Raw genomic sequence first — 17585 nt, 5'->3', positions numbered from 1 at the left:
CAGAGCTGCCCCAGCAAGGACTCCAGCCACATAGTTTGGGTCTGATGTGTTGCATGGGCTCTGGGTTCGTGCTGGCACACAGACCGTGCGCTGTGAGTATTAGGTTACAAATTGTCATACAGTTTTGGTGAAGGCCACGCATATTACAGACGTCTGTGTTACATTATTATCCCTCCAGATCCTATAGGCATTCTTCAGTGCTCCTTTGGGGCATCATCTGTGCTGCTAGTTCCCATAACAACTTGTGAATTCATCATTCCAAAGGAAAAAAAAAAAATCAGCCCAAATTCTCTTGTCTTTTGTCAGCTACTGAAGCATTTGGATCCCTGGCAGCCTGCCGCTCCTTTTCTCCTCCTCTTTTTCTTGTTTTTCATGAAAAGAAATCCAGACATATACTTAGAAGGGTCATTACAATTATTTATAAAGGAAAAAGAGCACTACCTATGCAACATTATAGATGCCAGGCCTTGGTAAACATTTAAAATCGAAACACTGGTAGATTAAAAGATTTTTATGTATCGGGTGCTGATTTAGTTGATGTATTAGTCTCTTTAGCATCTCTCTGACAGGTCTATTTAGAGCTTCCTTTACGTCTGGCCTTCCTCAGGCAATGACACTCATTACTCTCTGCCTGTCAGTCAAAAGGAGTTATAATAGAGCTTAAATGGGTCTCCTGACACGGTGCCCTTGTACCCGTAAGGGAGTGATAAATACAAGGCAGCTCTCCTACCTGCCAGTGCCCTGCGAGGGGCAGGCAGCAGCCACAGGGACCAGTCCTGGAGCCTGCCTGGAGCAGAGCGGGGCTTCCCTGTGTGCTGGGGGTACTGGGGAGGAACTGGAGGCTTTTCAGAGGTTTTGGAGCAAGCTGATCTGGTCAGAGGTGTTCCTGCCCAGGGAGGTCAGAGCCAGATGCTCTGTAAGGTCTCTTCCAACCCAAGCTGTTCTGGGAAGACCGATCTTCTCCTAAACACCAAGACAAGAAAAATCACCATTGTGATAAACTAAAATGGGTAGGTTGAGAGTGTGGAGCTGAAAAGCAGTAATTGAGCACAGGAGGATCAGACTGACGGGGCAGGATAGACAGAGAGGGGTTTTTAGTGTGTGAAACACTCCAGCATCCTCAGGGCAAACGTCACTTTTGTAAGTGAGCATTTATGAACCATCAACGTGGAATAAATATATTTGTTTAATTATTTAGAGATTAATGCAAGTTAATTTCTGCTCCTGTTTACTTTCATAAAGGTTTCTTTGCCCAGCTCTTTATCAGGCTGCAGTGTCTGGATCCAGACAGGTGTTGAATTTGAGCTCCCCTGAGTCTGCCTTCCCACAGGAGAAGGCTGGGTGAGGACACCCACTTTGCCCAGCCTCCCCTGGGACCACGTAGTTAAAATCTGGGGTTCCCAGAGCTCCCTTCCTCCAGGTATTTTAGTTTCTTGTTCAGGCCTTCAGGGAGAAAACTGAAGGAAAGGAAAGGGGAGGACTTTGCAGAAGGTTATCTGCACCACTCATATCACAAGATCAAGGCAAAACCAGAAATACCTGAAGCTCCTCAGGATGGCTCTTACAGTCCTTGCTGAGGGTTTCCTTCCAGGTCCTTCCAGGACAGGGAGCTGCTGGTGTCCCTTCTGGGTCACAGCATCCCCTCTCCCTGACCCCAAGCCCCTCTGCCCTCCTGCCTGCTCAGGCGGTGTGCCTCTTTGTGTGCTCCCAACCTACTTGTCTCCATTTTCTAAAGACTAAAATTAACACATCAGATTTTGTTTCTGTTTTTATCCCCTTTTTACCGCCTGCAGAGAAGCCAAAGGGCACTGGTTTTACCTGTATTGTCACCATCATGTGCTGCACTGCTACTTAAGGGTCCTCCTGTTCCAGGTGCACCCCCATTTGCAGCTGCTTTTCTCCTTGTTTCAAGAAATGATGTGCAAAAACGTGGTGAAAACCGCCATAAGTTTAGACATGCAGATGCTTAGTAACATCATAGGTGACTTTGAAGCTATAGATAGACAAATTCTGTAAGTGTCGACACCCAAGTAATAGGACTTATGTCATGCTCTTAGTCACATCTCCACTTCTGTGCCTGCGCAGCCAGGCTGCTACAGAATACGGAGGTTAGGGACAAAATCTGAGCTCTGGGCAGCTGATGATTCTGCTAAATTAGTGGCCATGCTAGACTTTAATGCAGTGGTCAGTCTGAAGGGTTAAAGACTTAGCAGGGAAAAAGCCTGACAGCCACGTAACAGCGCAGCTGGCGGTCACTGGCGGTCCTCTCCCTGACCAGCCCCGGGTTTGGTGCTTTTAAGGACAATGAACTGTGGCTTGGGAGGAGAGCTATTCCCATCTGAATTGGATTATCTGACAATTTAAATGCAATTGCATGAAGAGAACATTAAGATATTCTAGATAATAGGTCAGCCTTGTCTGATATCACATAGCGCTAGCTTTGGTCTCTGGGCTTGCTCCACCCTGTTCAGTGGCCATCCAGGAACACAGCGAGGCAGAAGTCCTGTAAAACTTGCACAAACTTAATAATAAAAAAGAAAAAGAAAAAATAAAAAAGGAAAAATAAAATTAAAAAAAAAAAAGGTACCTCTTCATCTGAATAAAACCCTGCTCATACACACAATGGAACAAATTAAGCTTGTAGAGCCAGCTGTAATTTTGGCATTTCTCAACTTTGCAAATAAACATTCTTTAATTAAAGCTTGTCTCTCGCTTCCGATGATTTTAAGAAAAAGCAAACAGAAGCAGCGCTGCAGGAGCGGGAACCTGCCCTTTCCTGCTTGCACTAACTGGTTGCACCAGCGGGTCCCCTCCGCATGAGCTGCTCTTTCTGGGAGCAGTTTACAGGGGAATGCAGGTCAGAGTTGCTAATTAGCTTAAACAGCTCATTCCCAGCACACTGGTTAAAAAAACATAAAAATAAAAAAATCAGGACTCCTTTTGGAGAGGTGGTCCAGCAGGGAGGGTAGCACAACCTGTGACAAGCAGGATGTGTCTGGCTGGGGAGATTTGCCAGACTGAGTCAGTCCTGGGTTCAGTTCCCAGCTGTGCTTATGCAACTTCTCCACTATCTTATTTGTACGAGTTTCGAGTTTTGAATTATGTTTGCCTGGCTCTTAAGATCGATAGGAGCCATTGCTTCCGCTTATAAACACCAGAAACCATGGCATTGTCATGGGTCACTAAAATAGCAGGGACTTGAGGACTGTAGGAGTGCTCCCACAGCCCAGCGCGCTCCTTTCCCAAGGGGCTGCTGCGATTCTGGGGAGCAGGACAGGGGCACCACAACCAGGCATGGGGGCTGCGGAGGGATTTGGAGCCCAGTGTTCAGTGCACGAGAGGGACCGGAGACTTGAGCCCCAAGTAAGTGCAGATGACGATTTTCAGGTGTGTGTAACTTGGCGCAGCAGAGGGAATGTTCATGGGAGCTGTAAAGATCTCCTTCCCGAGTGCAGGACTTGTGCCATGACAAATTTCCAGTTGGAGGGGGGAAAGCTAAGAGGGCTCTTTAGAGAAGCGGTTGGACAGCACAATTATTTTTACATGGAGTAAGGCATTTTATTTTTCATTTGCTTTTTGACACTGCTGCTGAAATTATTATTCCAGTAGGACAGAGCTGATCCGTACTAATTTAAGTGTCTAAAGTAAAGTTACAAATGAGCTGTGTTTCCATGAGTAAGATTCGCAGTCATCGTTGCAAGGCTTATTTCATGGCAGTGAAATCATTACCAGTAAGCAACTGGTGTACTTTCAAAACAGTGACTGTTTAATGATGATAATGAAATAAAAAGGAGTTTCTCTAGCAGCCAGCGTAGCTGAGTTCAGCACACTAAAAGTTTTGCATTTATTTACATGCTGCAAGTGAAACCTGTTGTTACGAGAAGCAAACAGTAAGAGCGGACTTTAAAGAGTCTCTCCACTCTCGTTTGTTTGATTTATGCAACCAGTTTCCAGTGACTGGACTGGCTCTGATGGGCTGCACCTCTGTAAACCTGCCACAGTTGACTGTGATGTTTTCCTGACTGTTTTTTTCCATTTAAATCAACAGCTTTAACCCCAGTCTTACCCCCTCGGCTCTAATTTAGTCTTGAGGAATGCCCATGGGAAATTTCAATTTTAGGTTTTCAAAGGTTACCCAAAGTATCAAGTTATTGGATTATATTCAGTGGGCGGATTTGGGGGTAGCGGGGAAGAAGCGTGATCAATATTTGCATCCTCTGGAGCTTTGTGAAGAAACTCTCCCAGGGAATAATTTAGCCTCTGATTTTGCAAAGTGTTTGGCACGGCTCAGCACTGGCTGGAAGTGCTCAGCATCTCGTGGATCGCGGCGCTGGATGTGAACTTGGCTCTTTCTCTCTTTTATACGGCATTTTCAATGCTGTATATAACAAAACTGGGCTTCGGCCAGGATTTGTGACTTGGGATAGGGCTACTCCCAGCGCGAGCCAAACATCCCAGACATTACTGTGTTCACGTGCTTTGTTTTTCCTGAAGAATTGCGTATCTCTTCGTTCTTCTCCTGTTACCAACTGGCTTAGCTCAGAGAGGCTCTTCATGGCTCCCAGAGGTTGACTTTGGGGTTGTCGTTAGCTCGAGATGTTATTGGCAGTGGGTTACAGGAGCTGCCGCCAAGAAACATGTTTAGGCATTTGGATTGCTCTTGTAAATTTTAATTAATCACTTTGCTGCTGTATAAGGCAGCACTGTAACACATACTTAATGCTCAAGTATTCAATTTCTTACAGCAACATTGCACCGCGGGTTAAAAAATAAAGCTGTGGGGTAACAAACGTCTGCATTCATGGCAGCTTTACTTGTAAAGAGTCTTTGGAAGTGCTGCCGGTGCCTGGAGGAGCCGTGGTGCCGGGTGCGGGGGGATGCACCCGGCTGCTGGACCTCGGTGAGCGGGGTGGTGGCGGGGCCTCCGAGCAGACCTCCCTCCGCCGGTCCCTCGGGGATGCTGTCATCTCCTGGCACTCCGCAGACAGCTAAAATTACCCGCTCAGCTGTGTGCAATAGTGCTCTGGCTGCTAACGAGAAGCGTGTGGCTGGGGGGGGGGTTGGAGGGTCCAAACTTCTCAGGCGCTGCGCGATGCATTTGGGCTTTGGGCATTTGCTTTTATGGGAGGCTGAGCGCAAGCCCTTAAAAGCAGCAAGTGTCAGGCAGAAATGAGAGCTGGTGTTGTTTTGCTTCTTAGGCCACCCCCGGCATGTCCCAGAATAGCCAGGCATGACCCGTGCTGTAAATCTAAGCCAGACCTGAGCCGGTGCTGCCCCCTCTGACCTGACCCCGTCCCCTGGCTGCTGCAGCAGCCGGGGGGAAAGCTGCGCCTTGGCCATGGCATGGCACTGGCCGTCTGGATGCATGGCCCCAAATCTGCGAGCAGCCACAGTGAATGTGTGCAACAGTTCCTACAAACAGCTCTGCAGGCACATGTGCAGATGCTTCAGATGTGAACATCCGGGATTTTGGAGTGGGATGCCTGGGCATTCCGTACACACAGGCACCTTTTTTTTTTTTTCTTTTTTTCTTTTTTTCTTTTCTTCTTTTTTTTTTTTCTTTTTTTTTCTTTTTTTTTTTTTCTTCTTGGCAAAGACATCTGTCTAAAGCCCATGTGCCTTTTGAATGATGCTGAAACATTGGTAAGAGGAGTTTGGGTGGCGTAGAGGATTCCTGGTGCTTTTGCTGTACATAAAGACAAATTTTACAACAAAAAAGGCTTTATGTTCCCAAGTTTGTTAACGCAGCACTTTGCATCAACAATAAATGCAGCTAGTAAATCACAAAAGAGAATGAAATTATTTGGCACTGACGTTAATACTTCATACAGCTCTGTGGGGTGGTCTAGGACCTTATAGTATAGCAGTAAAGTTGCTAAGCTGGTGCAAGCTTTGTCCCTGGAGAAAGGGGAGAAAAATCCCAAACAGCAGGATAGAGGATATGAACATAATGTCTTCAGGTTTTGTTTGCTGTCATTGATGACATACATGATATTCTCGCTAGAAAAGGGATTTGCTGTAGAAGTGAACATGAATGAAGAAATCAGGAGGATTTAAAAACTACAGGAGTATGCCGGGGATTGGAGTTGTGGGAGCAGGAGCAGGCATGCTAGATCGGGTGCGCTCCTTGTCCCAGGAGGCAGAGCTCAGCAAAGCATCACAGAGTGTTTTCCAGGGCTCTGCCCAGCTTCATGGTGAATGCGCTAATGGGTCTTCCACCACCTTCCTCAGGAGGTGTTCCAGTCCCCCCGGTGTCTGTTCTCCCTGGCAGCATGTTTTTGCAGTACTCAGGCTAAGCTCTTCTTTCCATAACCTACTCCATTGGCAAAGTGCCCCTTCTAGATAATTTCTTTCCGATCTGGTGTTTACACCCATCAATTATTTGCAGAATTTTATTCCCTCCCACCTTATTTATTTATTTATTTACACTTAACTGAAATGTAGATTTGTCTTCTTCAGCCTCACTGAAGGCATAAGTGTTCCAGTCACTGTGTTGCTTATTCACAGAATCACGGAAACATCTAGGTTGGAAGAGACCTCCATGATCACGGAGTCCAACCTCTGACCTAGCAGTAACAAGTCCTCCGCTAAACCATGTCACTAAATTCCTGGACAAGCAGTAGTTTGACTGCATTTTGCAGCCTGCATCCCTCATCCAAAATAGGCTTCTGGACCAGACCGGAGTTTTTTTGTGTTAAAACCCTGTGCAAAGGATGCTGTGGAAATGCATCACCCTGAGACATTTGGCCAAAGGGTTAAACACTTGTGCAAAGGGATGAAGGGGATAATTTTGCTGTTGCCTTGTTTTTGATGTTCTGTTCTGCAGTACCAGAGCAGCTAGGTTGTAGCCCAAGACCCAGAAAGACATACTGAATATATATATATATTTATTTATTTATCTTTAAAACAAAAAAACAAACAAACAAAAAACAGAATAGGCTCATTACAGAGCCTACCACCAGCACCAGAGGAATTGCAACAATTGTGATTTCCTGAGATTTTCCCCTGCTCTTGTTTCTGCAGTGGCTATATCACTGCTCTTTCACTATTATTTTTTTGCCTACTTCTGCATGGGAGTTTTCTGGGGAAATTGACAGAGGCTCAGCACATCAGCTGCCTTCCAGGGGTGCAAAACGTTATAAGGGCTGCCTCTTGTAGCATGACAAGGCTGTGAAATGTGTTTTTTTTTTTTTTTTTTTTTTTCTTAAATCAAAACCCAGACTTTGCAGCCAGCCTCATTACTCACACACTGTCCTTATGGGACCGTGCAGCCTCGCCTGCGTGGTGCTGCTGTAGCTGCCTGCTCCCGACCACGTCCCCGAGCCTGGCACTCCAACCTATTGATTGACATCTCCGTCTCCAGCTCTGATCTCATGTCTTGACCATCTGCTTCTTCTGGTGGTCTCCGGAGGGTCTGCCAATCAGCAAAGCAGGCTCAAAATGCACAGGCAAATGGGTTAGATTATTTTTGGACCTTCCTTGCAGCCATCTGTTTGGGAGGGAGCCATGAGCTTGTCTTACCCAGCTGGGTTAAGGTGCTGTGGCAGCCTGCAAGGGAGGAGGAAGCAAACAGGATAAAGAAAATTACCCTCTTCTTAAGGAGCTGAATCAGCTGCGAGACGGCACTGAGCTCTCAGCCAGCAACTGGCACCGGCAGCGAGATATTGGGACAGCTCCCGGCTCCCGGCCCCGTCGGAGCTGGCTGCGGCGTTCGCATGACACCAGGCAAGGCAGCAAGTTTGGTTCGACTTCGAAGCTGACTCCTGTTGCCCGTGACAACCTGGGTCTGAGTCTATTTTACATGCACACACATCCACACATGCATATGTTGCTATAACAACCAGCCAGGACTTTTAAAAAATGTTGGACTCTGTTTTCCAGGTTGCAAAGCACCGAAGTTTCGCTGCAATCCAGGAGGCAAACAGCTGCCTTCGGGTTTATTTATTTATTTAATCTTCCTGAAAAAAAAAAAAAAAAAAAGCTCTAAATCAAGTGTGCTAGGCAAAATGTCTGGGTTAATGATATAAAGAGTCTGTAATGCCTCACTAGGAAAAGAGAGGCACACGAGGCTCTGTCTGCTGCTCTGGTGTTTGAAAGAGCCCAGCCAGCCCTGACGTGGCGTGGTGGTAAGGGATGAAAAAACCTGCTGGTGTGGGTGTCCCCAGAGCATCGCAGTTATTTAACGCCACCGGTAAAGCCACTGGTGTCACAGGCAGCAGTAAATCACAGATGAAGATTTTGACCTGCAGCCTCTAACCCAAACTAATGCAGTCAGACTCTGCTGAGAGCTGGGGCTGTGAGCAGCAAAGCCCCAGATTGGCCTTGAGAAGCCCTTCCCTGCAGATGGAGGCTCTAGCTGAGGTACTTGTGGTAGCTAGTCAGCGGCGTTTGTCCCCTGTAGCAGGCTGAATACTACTAGTGCTCTTTATTTTCCCCTTTTTCTCCGCGTGATACCCTCAGCAGTGTTGTTGTCCAAAAAAAGAGGGGGTTTCTCCCAGGGCAAGGGGAAAGCAGGAGAGGCACAGCAATCCGCGCGTGTTCTGCAAGATGTACACATGCGTGATGGTCCTTGTGTGCTGCTCTTCGGCTGGCCTGTGGTTGAAAGCCTTGCCTATAAAAGCAGCCCCGAGGAGGGGAGGGAGCTCTGCTTTCCCCTTGTAGGCAGTGCTTGGTCTTCCTGTGCACTTCGTGACCCTGCCTGCTGCTGGGGCCGCATCCTGCCCTGCAGGGGTGCTGGCACTCTTCACCACCACCCCTGCACATCAGGATCTTCTAGGAAGTCCTGTCACTCCTAAAAGTGCCCTGCATTTCTTCATGTTTAGATTTAGAGGGCACAGCTTATGTTGGATTGTCATGTTCCAAGTTCAAGCCCATGACGTAAGGGAAGCCTGACATCCTTGTGATCCTGCGATTGCCTCAGTGCACACACCTGTGTCTAGGATACCCTAGATCTTTTTTTTTTCCACCCAGATGCTGTGTTGAGGGAATGGAGGAAAAAAAAAATCCTTTGACTATTTTTGGTGGATTTCTAGAAATGCAATAGTCCAAAACCCAGCTGTGACTGGATAACTGGAGGTATGGCAATCCCAGACAAGTAGAGGTGTGGGCACTATGGGTCTGTGCAGTCTGAAAGCACAATGCAAGCTGGATCCATCAAGGTGCTGGACGCCTTGTGGAGGTGCTGCAGCATGGGTATGCCAGTGATACTGTGTTGAGCATCTTGGATGGGGTGCAGGAATGTGGTGCACATCTTCAAATCAAGTGGCTGGTTTATAGCTCCTGATACCAACCATGGGTTTGGATTATTGTGAGGGATATTCAGTTTTTCCAGCCCTTCTGGTAGGTTTGTGTTGCAAAAAGGGGTCTGTAGGCATGGACTGGGATGTTGGCAGTTGTTTCGTTGTGTTCTGTAGGTGATGGCAATCAGTGATGATTGCATACATGGTCACAGACTGTGCTGAGCGGTACCTGGAGATCCGTGGGGGATCTTTTGCCCCTATTCAGAGATGGGGTTCCAGCAAGGTCAGAATTCGATGTAACCGTGCCCTGTTCCAGTAACTGGTTTTACTTTCCACTCTGCTCCTTTCCCTCTCACGGCTGACTGGAGGCCTCAGCCCCTAACAGAAAATGAGGAGCTTTTTATCCAGAGCTCACCAGCCTGAATCCAACCCAAAACACAAACTGCACCAATCTTGTGGGTGGGGTTGGCCCGTATCATCAGAAACCATCGTATTTTGCTCAAAGTGGTGGATACCAAGGAAAATCCTTGGGCTGAGCTGGCTTTGCAGATGGACCTGCCTTTGAGGCCCGGCTGTGTGATACCCAGGTTGTGTGAGGTTGGCCCTGCTCAGCACACTGATAGCTCTTTGCCAGGCCTGGTATTAAATCCGTACACCTCTGCTTTCTAAACTCAGCTTTGACATACAGCTTCTTCTCCAAGGTACGAATTAGCTCATTAAACACTTTGCATAAGATACCCGGGCGCTGGCACTGAGGGAGAGGAAATCAAACCTGCTCACGCTTTGTTCACCTGCATTCAGTGTCAGGAAACCTGCCTGAAATGATTCATCCCCAGCCGCAGGCCCCGGAGCCGTGGTTTGACTTCTCTAGAGCTGCTCCACGGCCGGGGACAGGCTGCTGAGCTGAAAGGAAGCTTTTTAGCTGCAAAAATTGTGCAAGCCAGCATGTGCTATTTCTGGAGCGGGCTGTAATGTATGCGTCTAGCCTGGCTCTCTTCAGCAACGGCCAAATGTTTTTCAAGCAGTAAAGAAGGTAAAATAGAGCAACACTGTACCAGAGCCAGATTTTCCGTGCGTTCCCCGAGCAATGCCTGCAGGAACCCACACGTGCACTCCTGGACATGCAATTAAGTGCATCGATCACCAGTGGGGTGGAGCGGGTACCCGTAACCTCACCAGGGCTGCAAGCTCAGTACAAGCGTGGGTTGAACTGGCTCATTAGGGTGCTGGAAACAATTGGGGCAATGTTAGGTTGTTTCTTTGCCTGGCCTACACATTGCTGCTCCTTGCGAGGGTGAATCTGCCAGGATAGCAGTGCGTGGGCATGGCCCTACAGCCTTTGGGTCTGGGGGAGGCTGACCCGGGGCTGCGTGGTGCAGGGAGCAGGGAGCCCACGGCGTGCTTCCTGATGCTGGTATCAAGCACATATCACGGTATCACTGTCCTTTGGGGCAGAGGGACAGTTGCAGGGGACTTTTTGTGGGCAGTGCCACCCTCCTTCCCATCTGAGTGGCCTCTGACACCTGGGTCAGGCAGGTCCTGCTGAGCAGGGGCACTCATCCCTGTAGGGTTGCACCTCCCAGGTGAAGGTGCACTGGAGGATGGGGCAGTGCACCCTGTCCTTACCCTTCTGGGGACCTCAAGATCCTCATTTGCTTCATCAGATTTACTATGCAATTCCTGCACTTCTGGGGGGTGAGAAAGGGCTGAAACAAAGCAGGGCAGGGAAGAGATGGGGAGATGGACCTGTCTCCTTCCCCTGGAAGATGACTGCACTGTCCCCCTTGCTGGATGTCACTGCTCAGAGCACGGAAAAAAGGAAGAAGGAAAGAAAACAGCTGCACATGGGCTTAAGAATGGGTATAAATAATGCAGGATGGGGTCTTCTGACAGGCTCTGATTGCATTGGAGTCTGGCAGGGCAGCATCATGGGGAGAGGGGCAGAGATGTCTCCTGGTTTCCCTTCAGGAAGCTGACCAGGATACGGGGCTCTGTAGTATCACTGAGTGCCCATGGGCACGGTGGCACAGCCACCTCTGTGTTCCCTAGCGTGGAGCTTGGGGTGTGTGTGTCAAGAGGGAGCACAGGGGGGGTGTCCTGGTTCAGTGGGGGCAAGCACAGAGCAGGATGGAAACAGACCTGAGCCTTCAAGGTCCCTGTGAAACCTTAGGTAAATTCAGGTTTAAGAAAGGGACAGCAAAGTCCCTAAACAGAACTTAGAAAAAAAAAAAAAAGAAAGGATAAAAAGGATGTTTGTTTATAGCACGTGCTTCGGGAACTAATTGATCCATGCTCGTGGTGTTGTGTAAAATCAACATTTACTCACCACCTCTATGGGTTCTTAAACTATTTTTGTAGCACTTTTGCATGCAAGGGTAACTTGCTGAATTTGAACAATTTTGTTTTGCAAGACAGCGGCAAGATGAAGATATATATTTTTTTTCTCTCTCTCTCTCTCTTTTTTTTTTCTTTGTCTGGCATTATTAAGTAGGGTGTTTTTGTTTCACCAGTGCCTTTAGCTTTTTGGTCACAATAATATAACGTATTCTGACTGTCCATATTCAGCCCTGTCCTGCCATGGCATTTGTGTCTGTGTGTGCTTTTGCAACAGCATTGTACAGAGCTTTCTGTGCATCTGCATGCGTGTGCCAACACGTTTTCAGGAGAAGCCACTAATAAGGATGCAGATTTAAAATTATTTAATCTAATTGCTGGCAGCAGAAGGCATGGTGAGGAAGATGTTATGAAGAATTGCTGGATGGGCTAACAGCGTTAGCCCCATTAAATCCTCAGAGTATGAACTGTCTTTGGATATTTCCTCCTGCACAACAAGAAAAATGAATTTAATCAGACAGTAGGGCTAAGTTATTCTTTAGGCCTATAATAAGAGATAAAGAAAAATAAGAGTATCTAAAGAGCAATAAGATTAACTTATTCTTTAGTTCTGTTTTAAGCCAAAACTCAGGTTAGTGATTATATATTTTTTTCCTGAACATCTTCCCATAACCTGCTGTGATTTTTGGATTCCTATTCAGGCTTAGCCCTGCTGGCCCTGGGGTTAGAGGGCAACCAGGGTTCCCGACCATGCCGAGAGCCACTTGCCCTGTCACACGGCTGTGGGTCTGTGCCCACCTGCGTGGTCCAGCTCTGATGGGGTCAGGATGGGGTCTGGTTCCCATTCGGGGTCTTTGGTTTCAGAAGAGCTGCAAAGCCCATCACCAGCTGGCCCCCTGCGCCTTCTCTCTGTACGTTTGGAAATGCGTAGTTTCGTGTGTAAAAAAAAAAAAAAATAAATCCCTGCAGTGGTATTCTTCAAAAACTATTTCAGATGAAACATTTATGAGCCCGGCTGCACAAGCAGCAGCTCTGCTCTGACCGTGAAGGGCAATGGTGAGCAAGCGAGGAGGGGGTCAGCCTGCTTCACTGCAGCCCCACTGGGAAATGTGCCTCTCCAGAGAAGTTCTCTTGAGGAGAACAAAATGAGGGGCAGCAAAATGCAAAATGCCACCAAAGAGGAGTCCAAAATGGTGACAGAAGGGTTGGAGGAAAGGAGCAAAAGGGCGAGTAGGGAAAAGCCCTAATGTCTCTGTGGGAACAAGTAGAATAACATATGGGTTGCTGTCATAGTTGGAGTGGATGTGTGGCCTGTGGCATGAATGTTTTATTTCAGATCACCACGTTACATCAAGGTCTCCTGTGTTTCTCCCCAGGCTCCCTCTCCCAGGTCACCGCAGGAACACCTGAGCCTCCCCGAAGCTTTGGAGATGAACCTGTAGCAGCTGGCCAGCAGGTAGGAGGCTCAGCCACGGCTTCAGTGCCCACTTTTGTGGTTTGGGAAGCATGGGGAGACCTCAGGGTCTGCAGCCATCTGCTGCAGGGCCCATCGCTGTGGTGTTTGGGGGTTTCAGCTGTCTGCAGGGCTTTCTGCCGGTTTTATGCCCCTTTGATCTGATGCGCTTGCTGGAATTCGTAATTGCAAGAGGAGATGTCCGGTGACTGATCATTCAAAAGGATGTTCTGAGTGGCAAGGACTGATCCATGCTTTCAGTCCCTTTTTATGTATTTATTTCTGTTTACTGTGTGTCATTGGTCTTGCTTGGAGCTGCCCAGCCAGCCGAAACACCCTGTGCTCCTGAACGGGTGCTTGCTGGAACTGCCTGATCCCAGGAGATGCGGAGGTCACCTCTCCTGCTCCCTGCTGCTGTGGTTTTCTTTCTGGCTCTTTAACCAGCAACTTCCTAATATAAAATATTTAGAAGTAGAGGCTGCTGTTTTTTTTTTTGTTTTTTTTTTTTTGCCCAAAAATGGTGCCCAAATCCTGTCCTCCCTTACCTGCTCTCCCTTGCAGCTGCATCTTGCAACTTTCATCAAGTTTCTTCACTTATGGATAAAGATATGCTCTTCTTAGGGCTGCTGTTTGCCTAACTTCAGGGAAGTTTGTGGAAAAGAGCCTCATGGAGCTCTTACAAAACCCTCCAAGAGATGCTAAGCTGCTGGCATAGACACTGACCACCAGCATGTTCATGGTGGCACAACGCAGGGCTTGGGCATGTGTACTGCGAGGGTGTTAAGGGCTGAGAGTCACTGGGCTGATGTGAGAGGGATGGACACAGCAAGAGGAGAATGGTGGGAGGATGCTGCCATGGGGCATAGCCACATCTTTGGTCCGAATGGCCAACACTAATATAAGGGGACAGATTTTGCCCCTCTGGGAGCAGCAGGTAGTCTCACTCCAGTGAGAGCTCAGAGCTCCTCCATCAGAAAAATACTTCTTGTTCCACAGCCGTTACAGCTCATTATCTCACTGACCTTTAATTTTGCAAGTGTTTTCTTCAACTTGGTCCAGCTTCTGACCTCTATTCCTAGAGGCAGCAGGATAATATATTCATCTGCTGTGCTGTCTAGCCGCTTTGCATCCCTCCCTCCACCCCTCTGTCTCTGGTCTTTTTGGCAATCTGTCATTTTTTACTTTTGGTATGGGTCCAGGAGCTGAGTAAAAAGTACTTGGGCAGCTGGAGCGAGAAACAATGGGTTTTAGATATGGTTTAATGTGTTTGTAAACAAGTGCACTTCATCAGGGTCCCTGCCCAATGCACTGACAGCAGGCAAAATTGATGAGACTCTTCTGAGGTCAGAATTAATTATACTGCATAAAGTGGTGCAAAATGGGCAATGAGGCAATAGGAAGTATCTCCTGTCCCACTGTCCACATCTGTCCATGATGCCATACTCATCGCTGTGGTCACTGAGCACCTGAGATTGCTCTTCTCGTAGCTGTGGCAGTGAAGATGGGCAAAGATTGCTAGAAGTGCTGGCAGGATTGTGTTGGCTTTGAGGAGACTCCATGGAGTGTCCGTGGGGATGTCACACTTGTTGGAAATCATCTATCAGGGATAGATCAGTGCAAAGAATAATTTGACTATCTTGTCAAAATATCTCAAATTCCTTCAAATATCCACAACTTGTTCCTGGTGAAAAAAAAAATATTTTTACCTTTATATATATCTAGATTATTGGATAAAGTAATCCTTTGCTGCAGATGACTTGAAGAGGGAAGCAAACTTAGGAACATAGGGAGGGGACAAAAGGTTTGTAGTTGATGCCAATGGACTGATGAAACCAGTTATCCCATTAGCCCAAACTCACCAATTTTGAAGCCTAAAGACTCAATTTACAGCCAGGGGAATTCTGCTCCATGGCTCAGGGCTGTGCTCCTGGTGCTTAGCAGAGCAGGGCTGGCTTCGTGATACACAGGGACACAACCAGTCACACTGCAGGAGTTTTTCTCATGGGGAAGTGAAGGAGGAGAAAACCCAAAGTGCTTTAAAACCAACCCCTCTGCCGTGCTGCGGCTCAGCTCCCCAGCCCCTGGCTGCTCGGGGATGGATGCAGCCGCTCTCTGAGCTCCTCTGTGGGCAACAGCGTAATTGCAGAAATTGGCACGGTGGCTTGGAACGAGATCTAATTAATTAATTCAAGACATGCTGGGATTCAATTTTATTAAACCTTGGAGTCAGAGTAGACGGGATGAAATGTAAGCAAAGGTTGGGAAAGGAGGGGTATGTGCACTGCGTGCTGCGCTGCCGCCAGCGTGCCCTTCACCGGCAGGCTTCCGAGGGCACGCTCAGGATGTACGAGTACATACCCACAGAGACATCCAGCAGCAGCCTGCTCCTGGGGGTTTTGCTCCAGCCAGGGCTATCAGGGAGCTCTGCTTCCCTTATCCACTTCTATTTGCGTGTGCAAGGTGTCTGCCCCATCCCTACGTCCTGCTCCCCAGCAGCATCCAGGAGTGATGAAGAGGCTTCTTTTGCCTCTCCCCTGCTTCTGTGCTGATGAATGTGGCGTGCTGCATCCAGACCTGCCTGTTATTTCATAATAAGGGATATCGGCTCTGGATTTACTGCCTGTAAAATGATTTGGTGTCTTCTGGAATGGAAATTCAATACAGTCGTTGCTCACACAGTCACATCTTGAGGCTTACTCTGCTCCCAGAAGCTCAGGCATGTATGTGCTGGCACGGCTTTCCGCTGCTGGACTTTGCAGGAAAAAGTCTTTTTTTTTGTTTTGTTTTGATAGGTAAACCAGTGCATATGTGGGGCTTATGCAAACCCATCAGCTCTTTAACAAGAGCTGCAGCAAAGGACCCAGCTGTTTTAGGGATGTTGTTTTGCCTGCCGCGTCTACAGCATCCCACACGAGCTGGCTTTCCTCTTGACAGTTTCAGGAATATACTTACTACTAATTTTAGGCCTCTCTCCAAGGTGGATATATCTTTGGGGTTAGGGCACAATGAATGCCCTATTCATAAAACTACAAACACTGTAAAAAGAAGAGAGAGAAAAAAAGCGTGTCCCACCCTAAAACGTTTCTGATCTCCAAACAGCTATAATTTTGGCTTGCTCAGAGAACAAGCTGAGGTAGTGTTCATTTTAACAGCCAGGAAAGGGCTGTCTGTTTATATTTAGGGCCTTGTAGAGTTGCGCAGTGTGTGCAGGTGGCACATTAAAACGTGTGGATGATTTCTTACCAGGATAAGGTTTTGTTTTTACTGGATTGCCTTTAATTTTGTATGAAGGCTGAGCAAGCACCAAAAATTTAGTTGTAATGCTTTCTGGGGTTAAATTTTGTTGCTTCTGGAGCGTTGTTTTGAGCTTAAACCTGGTGATTTCCTCCCTCCCATGAACCTTCCTATGTGGCTCTTCCCAGAACTTACATATTTAGGAACAAGTTGGCATCTCCTGCCACCTGGAGTCTGTAGGGCACTGGTAACCAGCATCTACTTCTTACTGGGCGAGTACCACACCACCGCACCAAAACAAGGGGGAAGGATAGAGAGCATCTTGAGCATCTCCCAGATCGAGGTGGGCAGTGATCTTGGATGCAGTCAGCTTGGGTGTTTGCAGCTCTGACCTGCACCTCCACGTGGGCTCCGGCTGGGAAACCCTTTGTTACTTACCTGATTTTGGACACGTAGAAAGAGCCACGATCACTGCAAAACACGCAAGATAGTAAGAAATGCCTTACCAGAAGACACAAACAACTTAGCTCTGCCTTTTTCTAAAAATGAGAAATATATGAAATCAAAGGATAGGTTCATTAATTTGGGGAAGATTTGTTTGATGGGCAAACTTCTTAAACGTGATTGAGAAGGCTGCCTAAACAAGCCTGAACTGCAGATCTTCTTCTCATTGGCCCATCTTCAGGAGTTGGGTCCCTTCCAACTCGGGATATTTTATGATTCTATGATTCTAAGGCTGTGTCTCCTGTCCCCAGCCTTGCTGATTATCCCACAGGCTCGAGAAGCTGCGAGAATCCATTCATTGCTTGCCTGGAGCTGTCTTGGTTTCAGTGACTTTTGCTTGGCACATGCTGAAGGGGAGAACATACGCAAAACAGGGACACGTGCCTTTGGGTCACGGCTTCTGGCATCTGGCTTGTTGCTGCCTGTCCCCCAGTCCTTCAAAGTCCTGCTCCAGATGCATGAGAGACAGCTCTCCAGTGCAGCCGAGGCTGCTTCGGCACCCCCAACCACTGCATTATTATTCTCTGAAGAAGCAGAAATATTAAAAAATAAAAAATACCAAACTTGCATCTGAAAAAAAAACAAAAAAAAAAGGAAAAAAAAAAAAAGCACAACACAGCAACTCTCTTGCTGGTGTCTGGGAGTTGAAGCCTCATCCAGCCACACATCATTCTTCTGCCACCCTTCAGAAACCACTCACTGGCTACTAATCCAGCTCTGATAACAAGTAATGCCTTTCTCATGGAGAATCCAGATGCTTAGCTGGTGTTTGTAAAGCCTACCAAGATCCCAGGGCTGAGGAGGCCTGTACAAAGCAGAGT

General features: G+C 47.6%; 1 protein-coding gene across 15 annotated transcripts in view; it reads left to right on the top strand.

The window, feature by feature from the left end:
• Positions 1-17585, top strand: part of HIVEP3 (HIVEP zinc finger 3) — a 304681-nt gene that overhangs the window by 152822 nt on the left and 134274 nt on the right. For all 15 annotated transcript variants that reach the window (XM_068657516.1, XM_068657517.1, XM_068657518.1 and 12 more), the window contains one exon: positions 12950-13029. The gene's annotated coding sequence lies outside the window, so the exon portion shown is untranslated. The remainder of the gene's footprint in view (positions 1-12949; positions 13030-17585) is intronic.

This window comes from Anas acuta, chromosome 21 (assembly GCF_963932015.1).
Source record: "Anas acuta chromosome 21, bAnaAcu1.1, whole genome shotgun sequence".
Taxonomy (NCBI): Eukaryota; Metazoa; Chordata; class Aves; order Anseriformes; family Anatidae; genus Anas; species Anas acuta.
The sequence above is the reverse complement of the archived record's forward strand: the minus strand, read 5'-3'. Positions and strand labels throughout refer to the sequence as shown.